The sequence below is a fragment of the Anabrus simplex genome, chromosome 1, assembly GCF_040414725.1.
Source record: "Anabrus simplex isolate iqAnaSimp1 chromosome 1, ASM4041472v1, whole genome shotgun sequence".
Lineage (NCBI taxonomy): Eukaryota > Metazoa > Arthropoda > Insecta > Orthoptera > Tettigoniidae > Anabrus > Anabrus simplex.
The window spans coordinates 983,805,732-983,819,680 of NC_090265.1; positions in this window are offsets into that span (position 1 = coordinate 983,805,732).

The following is a 13,949-nucleotide window of genomic DNA, read 5'->3' on the forward strand; positions in this document are numbered from 1 at the left end:
CTCATACATTTCCCTGGTCATGTAAAATGACACGATTATATGTAATGCAAAGGTGTGAATTGCATTTCGTTTGAGAATTAGTACAAGCGTAATGTATTCACACACTACTTCAGACATCTAACACGCTTCTTGGTAAACATACTTTGAAGCTTCAGAACGAGGTTAAGAGTGGTCTATAAATCTGCAGAGAGAGTTAGTCGTGCGGTTAGAGTCGCTTGAATTTGGGAGATGGTCGGTACGAATCGCAGCGTCGGCAGCTCTGAGTATGGTTTTCAGTGGTATCCCATTTTCACACCAGGCATATGCTGGGACTGTACCTTATTGAGACCACGGCCGCTACCATCTTAGTCCTTTTCCATCCTCGCGTCGCCGAAAATCTTCGACGGGTTAATGAGATGTTAAACCACTAGCAAAAAACTAAAACAACACATAGTAACATTTTTTATACTTGCTTTACGTCGCGCCGACACAGGTAGTTTTTATGGCGACGATGGGATAGGAAAGGGCTAGGAGTGGGAACGAAGCGGCTGTGGCCTTAATTAGGTACAGCCCCAGCATTTTCCTGGTGTGAAAATGGAAGAACACAGAAAACCATATTCAGGGCTGCCGACAGTGGGGTTCGAGCCCACTGTCTCCCGAATGCAAGCTCACAGCTGCGCACCCCTAACCGCGCGGCCAACTCGCTCGGTAACATACTAACAAACTACTATTACTGCTATTAGCAGCATCACGCAGGCTTTCTATAAAGGTAAATGCACATATTTTATTTTAGACTGTTATGCCTTTCAGCGTGCTGACTGCGAGCTTCCGTGAATTAACTAAGCGCCTTCACAATCCTCTGTTCGTAACTAGCTCTGTGATATCGTTTATTTCCACACCTCGTATACTTGGATAACTAAAAACTGAGTCTAAACACCATCACCTTGATTCCTCTCTGGGTTTCTTACCTTCTATGGTCGAGCTCATTATTCTCCTCCATATCCTCCATTCGCCTCACCTGATCCCATCAATGAAGCCGATTTATACGCCGAACTGCACACATTGAGTAAATTCCTCACCATTTATCTCCCATTTCGAATACCCTCCCGCTATTGTTCCCACCTACTTTTATCAGTAGTCCCTTTCGCTAGTTTCATTCTTTAATACGAGGGTCGAGTCATAAGTCATGGCAACTATTTTTTTTCTCGCGACCAGGAGACAACACGGAAAATCTAAGATGTGCATTTGGAAATACAGGGCATGTACTTATGCATAGTGCCTGACGACAAATTCTGACTTCAGGAGATTCTCGTAGGAAAGTGACAGAACACAGGCCATTGGTAAACATTGTTTTATTATGGTATAGACAGCAAATACATAAAACTATGTGCAAAGGACAGGTCTCCACTGGTTACAGACCTTCGAAATAATCACTCAAGGTTTCCACTGTGCGTGTGTATCGCTAACGTGCGACACCTCTCTCCGAAATGATGTTACGATGTCCTCTTTGTTAGCAAACAGTTGTCCACGCAATGGCTTCTTGACTTTGGTGATTAGATCATATTCACATGGGCCCAGATCAGGCGAATAAGGCGGGTGTTTAAGAACCTCCCATTCCCACCGTTGTAAGCGACGCTGAACGATGGCTGCTGTGTGAGCTGTCGCGTTATCGTGTAGGATTATGGCGTTGTCCAAAAGATCTGGACGTTTAGTTCGCACTGCACGGCGCAATTGGTACAACAAAAAGGAATTGTAATAAACTGCATTGACAGTGTGCGTCTCACTCACTGGATGACATACAAGAACACCTTGAACATCGTATGCCATTTTGTGACGCTCTCACTCACACACTGAACTTGGTTGGCATGCTTAGACCCACACTGTTGTTTACATACACCATCTAGTGGCATCACACGCAAGTACATAACGTACGTTTCCAAATGTATATCTTAGATTTTCCGTGTTGTCTCCTATTCGCGAGAAAAGAAATAGGTGCCATAACTTATGACTCGACCTACGTATAAGACGGCTATAAATAAAGTTGTAGCAACATGAGTCAGACAGTCGCAGGAGCTCGGGCATGCGCAAATAGGACATGGGAACGGTCAGGCGGCGCTGTTATCGATGTGTAGTGTGCATGTGATGGGCATCCAATTGGAAGTGTTGTTGCTGTGTGGCGTTCAAGGGAAGAGTGCCGATTTAACCGCTCTAAAGCATGTTTTCAAAAGGTGATCAGTGCTCGTGGACTAAAGTCAAGGTTGCCCTTGGCAAAATTTCATCCGAATATTATCGAGGATTGCGTGAAGCCTGCGGCGAGAATGCATAAGACGGTTGCACGATGGATCAAGGCGTATCGTGCGGGTCGGAATGTGATGCGGATTTGCACCGCACAGGTCGGCCGTCCATTCCTCAAGATCAGATTGACATCGTGAGTGGTCTCGTTTCCGTAGACCATCAATGGACTTGTTGATTAAAGGGGCCGAAGATCTATGTCATCCGCCCCTAATGGCACGAAATGAGACGAAATGTAAGGACAATAAGAAATCCATAATCCTCCACTAACCAGAATTCACAACGTGAGGGCGCAGAATGAATGGATGGATATGAAGTTAAAACAATCAGTGAATTCGACCCGCAATGCCCCACATTCCCAGAAACTAGCGTTAAACAATAGTATTACTGACCAAGGGAGTGCTTCTAAAGCACAATACTGAATCGATGATGCTTGTAGTCTAAACGGGTCCAAAATCCAGGTTATCGGCCCCTCATAATGGTACTTATCGCTAGGAAAGTAGAACCCAGATGGCCGAGAATGAAAGCAAAAATCACACAAACAATGACGAAAATCAGATTGCAATGGGCGAAGGGACTGCAGCAATGCTACTTCTGAAGATTGGAAGAAGGTAAATAACAATCTAAATAAGCAATTATTCTCAAAATTTGTTTATAAGATGGTAGGCCCTAGGCTGAATTGTATCCAACTGAAACATAAGAGACTTCTTCTCTGTTGTTAACAACTTTTTCCTACAAGTTTCAGTAACACGGAAAATAAACTACAGTATTTTAAAATTAATTTCCGGTATGCTCAGTGTTTGAAGTCACCGAAGAAAGCAGTCAATTTGTCCGCAGGAGACGAGAAGAACAGTTCCATCAAGAATGTGACCAACAGACTGTAAACCACTCAACAAAGGTAATGGTGTGGAGTGTTATGTCTGAGTGTGGTAGTGGATGACATTACATTGTAAAAAGTACTATTAAACAAGACCAATATATCAAGTCCTCACAAAACAACTCTTACCCCAGAAAACGGAACGGTTCGGGAAAAACCCTTGTGTCTTTATGCACGATAGTGCATCGTGTCATAAAGCCAAGAAAGTAACGAAGTTTTTGAATTACTCACGTCTTTCAGTGTTTCCAAGGCCAGAAAATAGTCCGGACATGAAACCGATTGAAGATTTATGGGCTATAGTTAAGAATAAAATTAAGAAAACCTCCATTACAACCAAAATTGGACTCACTGAAACACTGTTTAAGATTTGGAAGCATGATGAAGAATTTACAAAAAATTGTCAAACACTGGTTGAAAGCATGCCAGATGGAGTGAAAATGCTCATGTCTAAAAGAGGAATGCACACAAAGTATTAACTAACGTGTAGATGAAAATAATCTAAATTATTCTCTGAAATAAAATATGTGATTTTCAGAGCTCTAGTCTAATAATTTGGCCACCTCTGTAGTTACTTAAGATTAAAAATATATAACAAAGCAGGATATACAAAATGAATAGGCATGATTTACTTCCTGTACTCCAATTGACAGAACATCAAGATTTGTGTGCAGTGTTTTGCAGTTATTCAATGTGGCTCCCTTTCGTAACTCGGAAGATATCCTAAGTCAGGAGATCGTGGTGGTCAAGCTATCTTCCAACCACGTCCCATCCAAACAGGAACGGTGCGGAATAGGTACCCACTGACTTCATGGTGGTAGCTCGGGGGCACCTCATCCTGTAAGAAAACGAAATTTTCCGTCATATCCTCTTGAAGGTGTTGCATGAGGTAGATATGTTATGCTAGTTACAGTCTTGCCCACTTTCACGTAACTTCATGGGCAAATTACATTCAGTTTTGGTGAGTCCCGTGTTGGTTCCACGCAGTCCGTCGCTCTCTGTGAGCCCCATAGCCTTACATTTTGGTTGTTAACAGTTAAAGTGAGAAGTAGACTCATCACTGAGTACAATCTTATCAAAAATCATCTTTCATCCTGTTAAGTATGGCCACATAGAACTTTTACAAGTGCTGCTTGTCACCAGTACTCATTGCCTGCCCAGTTGCAACTTGTACTTCTTACAATGTTGTCGTCGTAATCTTCTTCATACCATAGGCTGTAGAACGGCCAGCACCAGACTTGCTCTAGGTGTAGACTTATTTGGACTTCATGTACACGTTGCTCTCACGGCTTTCCTAACGTAGTCTACTACACGAGGGCGTACCTGTCCTTTCTTTCGGTGTCTCACACAAAATGTTTCCATGAATCGATTATACAATTCTTTGATAGTTTTAACATGTGGCGGAAACGTCCTTGTACGATAATTTGTGATTTCGTTTCATGATACCACGGACAACACCGCGCGCGCTTCGCAATCTGCCTTCACGGAGACTGCATCACGTTTTCCGCTAGACGTGTGAGTAGAGTGCGTGGAGAGAAGTCTGCCTCGTAGGCTTAAAAGTGTATGATATGGTGCAAGGTTCGACAACCATCTGAAGAAATTTCGGTCAGTAGTTACGAAATTTCTCATTGATACTTTCAGGTAACGAATTTTGAATAACCCTGTGTGTAATATTCTCGATACAACATGCCCTGATTCAACAGACGTCCGATTTAACGGACATAATTTGATAAATACCTATTATATAAAAATGAATATTATTTTGTTTGTTCCTTTCGACTGGACTCAAAAACTACTGGACCGATTTCGCTGAAAATTTCGCAATTTTTTCTTGTTCCTGAGAGGGTTTAGGAAGTGGTTTGATGAGTAATTTTATGAAATTAATTTAATTACAAAGCCGCACCAAGATTTGGAGTGACCTTGATGGACAGAATGTCACTAGGCGACAACGACTTAGTCTGTGTCATGATAGTCCGGTAAGAAATGCTGTGTATAGGAGGATGGGAACACGCCGCCATGTTTTATGAAGTACCTTTCTTGCTAGGAGGTTCATGACCGTGGCTGTATATAGGAAGGAAGGAACACGCCGCCATGTTTTATGGAGTACTTTTCCACATCTCCTCCCAAAACACTGGAGTGATTTGAACCAAACCTGGTACACTTATGACTTACTGTCTGGAGACAAACAGTGTGAGGTTAAGCCACCCCTAGGGGTGGGAGTGGGAAGGGGGTGGCATATAAAATAATCGAAAATAATGTCGAATCCATAGTTTTTGGGGTCGCTGAGATGAACACAGGTGGTGGGAAAGGATGAAAAATAAAATGCCCAAAATAACCTAAATTATGGATGAATACGTGTATGTTCCAGCACAGCTCTCAACCAAACTTGGTACTCACATGATATACTACAGTATATGGAAAAAAATACTGTGAGGGTAAGACGCCACTAGCACTCCTGGGGGAAGGGTTTATATGTAAAAATAAGCGAAAAGGGCCAATATTAGCGACAAATCCATGGATTTCGGTGTCGCTGAGATTAATTGTGACAATCTGGATGTCGTTTAAATCCAAGTTTAGCCTCCATTGGCATGGGGGTTTGAGAAGGGGTGAACAAGAATATGTCCAAACTGACCGATATTTGTGTTGAGTCCTCAGTTTTCGGGGTCCCTATCCTGATTGGTGACAGCTCCAGTGATACTTGGAATCGTGTGCATCGTACCTTTTTCGCAAGGCATAAATACATCCAGTTATAACTTACTTTTATTATTTGTTGAAATGATCAGCTACCTCCCTGACAATCTGGGTTGCCACAAGGAAATAGTCTATTATAAACTCAAAGTAAATCTTAAAATTAAACATATAACAATAACTCTAAATTTACAAAAGAATTCGTAAACTATCAGTCAACGTCACAATAAAGAAATCTACAAAAATAACTTCAAAAGCATATACAAGTCCTAAAATTAAACATCCAAAGAAAGTGCCCGACCAGAGCTGGATGCTACAGCTAGTAATATTGCAAAATAATTTTAAAAATAATAACTGAACGGAAATTAACCATAATAGGATTTTAGAGGTTTGAAGTCTCTGAATTTTTGTGAAAATTTGAAGCAGGCTGGTGAGTATCGTAGTGTGAGTGACAGTGAAGAAGGCTAGACGTCGACAAAGGAGACCTAGGCTACCAAATTCAAAGCCAGAGAGAGAATGCTGAAGATGTTCTACGGGACGATCTGAAAGCGAACGATGATGAGCTGAAGAGGAAGAAGAAGAAGAAGAAGAGGAATAAGAAACTGTTTCAGCTGCTCCGAAACTATTGGTTGTTGGAAAATATATCGATGGCATTTTCTCGTGCATACGCGAGATCCACGAATATTTTAAGCAATTTCGATCAATAAATATCAATAAACAGTATACAAGTTAAAAGCAACTAGAAATGTCATTTTATCAAATCGAATCTACTGTAAAATAATATGTATATGAAATTGTTCCCACTAAAATAAACAAATACCACTGAAAGTATTTTAGTGCCAATACAATTCCTAAGATTCGTGGTTTAACGCACAATCCTTACTCTGTAATAGTCCATTAAATCGGGAGTTTACGGTATATACCAATACTAACAGTGATGATACTGTAAAACGTTCTTTCCAATCGCCAGAATTTTGGAATATAAGCTGGAAAATGTTCTTTAAAATACCAGACACCAGTCTCTTGTATTTATACCCTCTTAAATGATGACAAACTGATAGAGAACTATCTCCTGTGGGTGGAGGGGTTATTAGATTTGCGAGGCCTAGGGAGCCTTCCATGTTGACACCTTTCGAGGCTCTTCCCTTCCTTTCGTCTGAATTTTTCGAATTTTCAGACATATTACCTTTTCACTTCTAATTACTGCTAAGAGAGGATGGTTTTCAAGTTATACATTTGCATCTCCACCCTCTACGTGATTCAATCGTGGAGCCTGGAGCTACAACGTGAGTGTCAAACAAATTAAGCTAATCAGCCGTCCCAGAAAACAAGGTGGGATCGTTAAATCATCCATCATCCATTGTACACGCACAGTACAAAACACTATACAGTATCAGATGTTTGTACTCTTCATCTGATTGGCAACGTGGCGCAGATGGACTGACTGCCAAGAAGTGTACCATATGGGAACTTAATCATAGATGACAACTAATATATTTTAAAATTACGTAAAGCCTACACAGTCACCTGGAATATCTACAATAAGAAATCCCTTTCCATCCAACCCAAGCTGCGTCACTACCATGCAGCAGTTCTTCCTGAAGCACTCTACGCGATTGAAACATCAACACTGACCATCAATATAAATGGCATCGAGAAAATGGAACGGCAAATACTTAGGAAAATATTTGGACCAAAGTTCCAAGATGGAATATGGATGCGGAAAAGCTCGGAAAACTCTACTCGCTGACCGAAAGATTCACTTCAATCACCCGGAAAAGACGTATGCAATTCTACGGACATCTAGCACGAATGGACGACTCGCGACTGACCAAGAAAATCTTCCTCATTATCAGCGGAACCCGACAAAATAAAGTACGGTGGCTTGCTGACACCCAAAAAGATCTCGCAGAAGTCGGCGTTGACCCACTGACAACTACATGGGCTACATTTAGACACAAAATTAACTTGCACAGCTTTGCAGCCAGACAATGTACAAGAAACTTGAAACTCCAGGAGACATGGACTCAAGAAAGACGACAGACTCACAGTGCGGGGATGAAAAAGTTTTGGGAGGATAAGAGAAACAAGAAGAAGAATGCTAACTAATGGTTCTACGTGCTCCTTAGAAGGCCTAACGCATATATATATATATAATATTCAGAAGGACAATGTGATGGAAATGATTGAAGTCATGAATGACAAGATATAGAACGGTTATAACAAGGCTAGAAAATTAAAATAGGATACTACTACTACTACTACTACTACTACTACTACTACTACTACTACTACTACTACTACTACTACTACTACTACTACTACTACTACTACTACTACTACTACTACTACTACTACTACTACTACTACTACTACTACTACTACTACTACTACTACTACTACTACTACTACTACTACTACTACTACTACTACTACTACTACTACTACTACTACTACTACTACTACTACTACTACTACTACTACTACTACTACTACTACTACTACTACTACTACTACTACTACTACTACTACTACTACTACTACTACTACTACTACTACTACTACTACTACTACTACTACTACTACTACTACTACTACTACTACTACTACTACTACTACTACTACTACTACTACTACTACTACTACTACTACTACTACTACTACTACTACTAATAATAATAATAATAATAATAATAATAATAATAATAATAATTGTACCCGGAGGCACACCCGCCCCGTTCATTTAAATCAAGAGCCTGGAAGAACGCTATCTGCCATCCTAAAATTCCAACAACTAATAGAAGAAGTTTGGACTTTTCACTACAGATGTCTCTACCAAAAAAAAACTTATGTTATGCTCTCTGGTGTGAAGAGGGACTATTAAGGTTGCAAAGTAATTTGTTATTTTAAGGTTTACTAAACTGTATATTTGTTTTTGGAGTGTTAAAGTTTGCAAAACTTCTATCACTTCCCGCGAACTTTGGATGCTGGCCAATAGAAAATTTTGTATATTTATTTTCCAGCCAATTAGATCTGTCTTGTATCTATTTAATTACCCAATCAAAATGGGGGGTGTGTTGGACTTTAGCCCAGAGTTTTCTGGATCTTTCCTCTCGGGTATAAAAGCTGGCACAGTTTTCGAACCAGGTGGTCTTATTCATCGCTCCATTCTAGTGTGTGTGTGTTTTTATAAAGCAGGCGGGGAGCCGAAATCAGGGAATAGAGAGTGTGATACCCTCTCGCGTTCCCTATCAACTTGATTTTGAGGTGACTATGATTTTGTAACTTTTTTCACTTTTAAATCCTTGTAATTTAAATATACTTTCCATCTGGTGATCTCGGTAGTATAGGCTTAGCCTCTGTAACTTCGGACCAGAAGCCCAAATAGGGTTTTAATACTTTAATTGCAAATTTCAAGGAGTGCAAGTGTCCACCACCATATCATTTTGATTTTGGGGCCAGTGACGTTAACCTGTTGTTTTCCACAAAGGCCCGGTAGAATGGGTATTCGAAACCCCTGTGAAATTCTATGTCGTTCGTTTTTGTGCAAAGATGTTAGGCTGTTGAACATAGAAGACAGTGAATACTGTTGGAATATGTAGAATGTAGGTTGAGCTTTTGATAGGCCTGGACATTTCTGGAAATAGATTCTTAAGTGAAAATTTTATAGAGAATAGATGCTCTTTCTATTCATGTGGAGGGCTTAGTGTAAATATTGAATGGTGCCTTTAGAAGGCCGTAACGTTGTAATGTTTGGAGAGTGGTCTCCTAAATAATTTTGTGGAGCAAAAAAGTGTTCTTGGAAGTGTGTATTGTGAATACTCTCTCTCCTGGTGGTGTAAAGGAAATTGGGAGGTTCGTCTCCTTGACTGTTCTTAGAAGGAGCCGCAGCGTTCATGGAGAATGTATACTTAGGGAGCTTCAAGCTCAAAGTTGTTAATTACTTGTTATTCGATTTTCTAAAATTGTTACCCAATCTTATGAACTTATGCACCTGAACTGTAAAGTTCATTTTCTGAAAAGAAACCAAAAAAGGACAACCTTAATTTTAAAGTTTTCAATCCATTTTCTGATTACCGTATGTCGACTCATCCATGCCCGCACCTTCTTTCACCTCTCTCCACCACGGTATCCCCGGAATAATAATAATAATAATAATAATAATAATAATAATAATAATAATAATAATAATAATAATAATAATAATAATAATAATAATAATACCAAACACTCTGTGGGAACAAATATTTCATTTATGACAAGTGTCCACTTATATTTATTTCAGTTATTTATCACTTTATTTTTACAACTTACTAGCAGTTACCCATGGGCTCTGCCCGCAATGTACTTTCCTATCGCCACGGATGTATGTACTTGCAAAGTTTTGAGGTAATTCAATAATACGCATGAACTGTTGTGGTATAAAACTGTAATCTTATATCAACAAACACTTGAAAATACATCACAGATGGAAATTAAATTAAATTTTCCTTTCTGTAGCATGTTTCCCTAACCATTGCGAGTCATATTAGTGGAAATAATGTGCGAATCTTATATTCCCAATGCCTTGTAGTTGAACGTTTTAGATGACGACATTTATGTCTACAGTGTTCAGACTTATTTGTTCAATAAACTCACGCCATGTTAATTACTCGCGATTCCAAGAACGATAAAGACTTTCTCATGATTTTGGCAGAGACCCGCAACTCTCAGGGCTATTTTGTTAAAATATGTGTTTCTTGTTTTGTTTTTGATATTTTTTTGGGGAAATTTTATCTTCATTTTATGTTTTCGTGGATTAAAGTTTTCCATCCCTCATCTTTGGATTATCATTCATGTATAGTTGTTAGTACCCATCCTACTTCAATTTTAGATATTTTGTTAGACCCATCTTCCGGACAGACCACCGCTCTACCGCCTGACCAGCCAGGCGAAAGAAGAGGACGTTAGGTAAGGTACAGTATATAACATCTATAATGCCATTTTAAACCTAAGTGGATTAGCATTTTCTAAGAACCAAAGTATTTTAAGCATTATCGTCACAAGAACATTCTGAAGTTGAAGAACACGTCGATAATAGTGTTGAAAATTTGCAGTTATCTGAATCGCTGCAAAAAAAAAAAAAAAAAAAAAAAAAAATCCCCCTGTGATATTCTGAATCAATGTGACTATGAAATCTATGCAGCAATAGACGATTGCCTAGTTACAAATGACGCACAAACGGACAGTGGTATTATAAGGCAAAAGAAGAATAAGGACCACAGTGACCCAGCAGTAAGCGTTACTTTAGAAGAATGATTTGTAAATTTTTAATAAAAGATAATAAATAGGCTTATTTACATGAATATTTTAATTTGTACATTAGTTGAAAGTACATGATAAAATAATTGGTAGGGCAGAATATCTATTCATACATAACCATCCAATGACGACATCTATTTTTCTTTTGATACGGTGGTCTCATCTGTCTGCTTGGCTGAATGGTCGCCGTACTGGCTTTCGGTTCAGAGGGCACTGGGTTCGATTCCCAGCCAGGCCGAGGGCTTTAACTGGATATGATAAATTCCTATTGCGTGAGGGACTGGTGTCTGTGTTTGTCTTCTCTTTTCTTTACAATCTGCTAGACGCCGCATCGACACAGATAGGTCTTATGGTGACGATGAGATAGGAAAGGGCTAGGAGCAGGAAGGAAGTGGATGTGGCCTTAATTAAGGTACAGTTCCAGTTTTTGCCTGGTATGAAAATAGGAAACCACGGAAAACCATCTCCAGGACTGCCGACAGTGGGGCTCGTATCCACTGTCTCCGAATGCAAGCTCTTGTTGTACAGACATCACGTCACGTCACGTCACGTCACGTCACGTCACGTCACGTCACGTCACATCACCTCACCTCACATCACATCACAGAGACATACAATAGGGAATATATCCCTCCACATAGGGTTGGCGTCAGGAAGGGCATCTGTTCGTAAAACTGAACCAAATGTTCTTCCAGTACCGATCCAAATTAAATAAGGAAAAAGGCCAGGAAGAATAAGAATACTGACAGGTTACATTCAGTTCTACATTAAGAAACAGAATATGAAATTTGATTATTTTCATTCGCTTTCACAAGCTAAGTAACACAATAGTAGGTATTGCTGCAAAGAACTAGAGTTTTATCTTAACATTAACCTGAATTATTTGTAACTGTAACTTACTGGTACCTTTTTCTTGGACTTGAAATAACACTATTAATTCTCCCATTACTTCCAAGTGCTGATCGTCCCTTGAACATATATTGGTTTTACGAGTCTTGAAAGAGATTCTTAAACCTGATCATGGTTCTTGAACACTTAAATTATAGTTATTAGAGTCCCACATAAAGATTTTTACTCTCATTGCCACAGACTATACAAATTTACAAGAAAGCAGAAATTTCTTACATAGGCGAACGGGGCTTATGGCCAGTGTTTCTAATACGAATAAACACAAGCAACAACATAATACCAAAGTACAAGCTTCTAATATAAAATAATGTTACTTTAATAAAATGTTATATTTATTTGCACCATTGCTGCAGCCAGCGCTGTTCCGTCTCAGTCAGCCGGCTAGTTTACTTACCAACCGTCGATATAATTGTGATACTCGTTCAGCAATAAACACATATTTATATTTTAATAACAAAATAATTAGCTTAAAATAAGGTAACACAGGGAATTAAATTTAAGGATTATTTGGAATATAACTATTGTTGTTTGTGTGACTGCCTACACTATTTGCTAATACACAAAATTTCACCAAATAATCCCTGTTCACTGTGGAGAGAACAGGAACCAGGAATGATGAAGTAAGCTATAAGGTAAGCTCGACGAGATCAATAAAATCCTTGTAAGAATGATTTGAAAATGTTTAATGAAAGATAATAAATAGGCTTATTTACATGAATGCATGAATTTGTACATTGGTTGAAAGTACATTGTCCATAGTAATGCTGGTGATGCAGTTGCTTAACAGGCAGATCGAGCGCTGTCTAGTGGATGGCAATATCGGAGCAGGTTCTGAAGAGTTCCTGGTGACCGCAGCCGTCAGCTCCTGTACCATTCGGGCACATGCCCCAAGTGTTGGCTACAAAGATAAAATTTTGTTCTTGAAATATCCGAAAATTAGTTTGTAAATTATTTTAATATTTTGTTTCAGTTATAATTTTTGTTATTGCGATAATTTGTTGTTTTTGATTAATACGTTTCATTGGTTTGTAAAATGTGACAACATTCGTTCATTATTTCACATTCGTTATTTATCATCTAATATTGTGTATGCAATAGTCCGACTCGTTGGCTGAATGGTCAGCGTACTGACCTTCGGTTCAGAGGGTCCCGGGTTCGATTCCCGGTCAGGTTGGGGACTTTAATCGCTTCTGATTAATTCTTCCGGCTCGGGAACTGGGTGTGTGTCCGTCCCAACATTCTCGTCGCCATATTCAGACATCACACTACACTACCAACCACCACAGACACATGCAATACTGATTACATCTCTCAATATAGGGGTTGCGTCAGGAAGGGATCCGGCCGTAAAACAGGGCCAAATCCAAATGTGCTACGCAGGTCGCACCCGTGACCCCACAGGTGTGGGAAGAAGCGGTAGCAAAAGAAGAAGAAGATTGTGTATGCAATAATTTCTGTAACTCTCGTGCTATTGTTGTATTCAGGTAATTATTGGACAACATACAGTGGAACTTTGATATCTCGAATTACCTCGGGAGCTAAATTTTACTTCGAATCTTCGAAATATCGAGTTATAGAGAATACCGTTTTTGAGCATATATATCACATAATTGAATCATATGTACCTACGAGCTTATACTGAATACCGCTTTTTTATAACAGTATTTAAAAATATACTAACAGACTCGTATTTTACGGCATAGGTTTAATTATGACCCTTATTAAAGTAATTTTTAGAAGATAGAATGCAATACATACAGCAGTGAAACAAGAAACATGCCTCCGTTAGTCTCTTCTGTTTTTTACTGTTAACCTTATTTTCTTCCACATACTTTTCAACAACACTCATTGCTGTGAGAAACACAGACTCTGTATGCAGGTTCGAAACCACGCAAGTAAGTGGAGC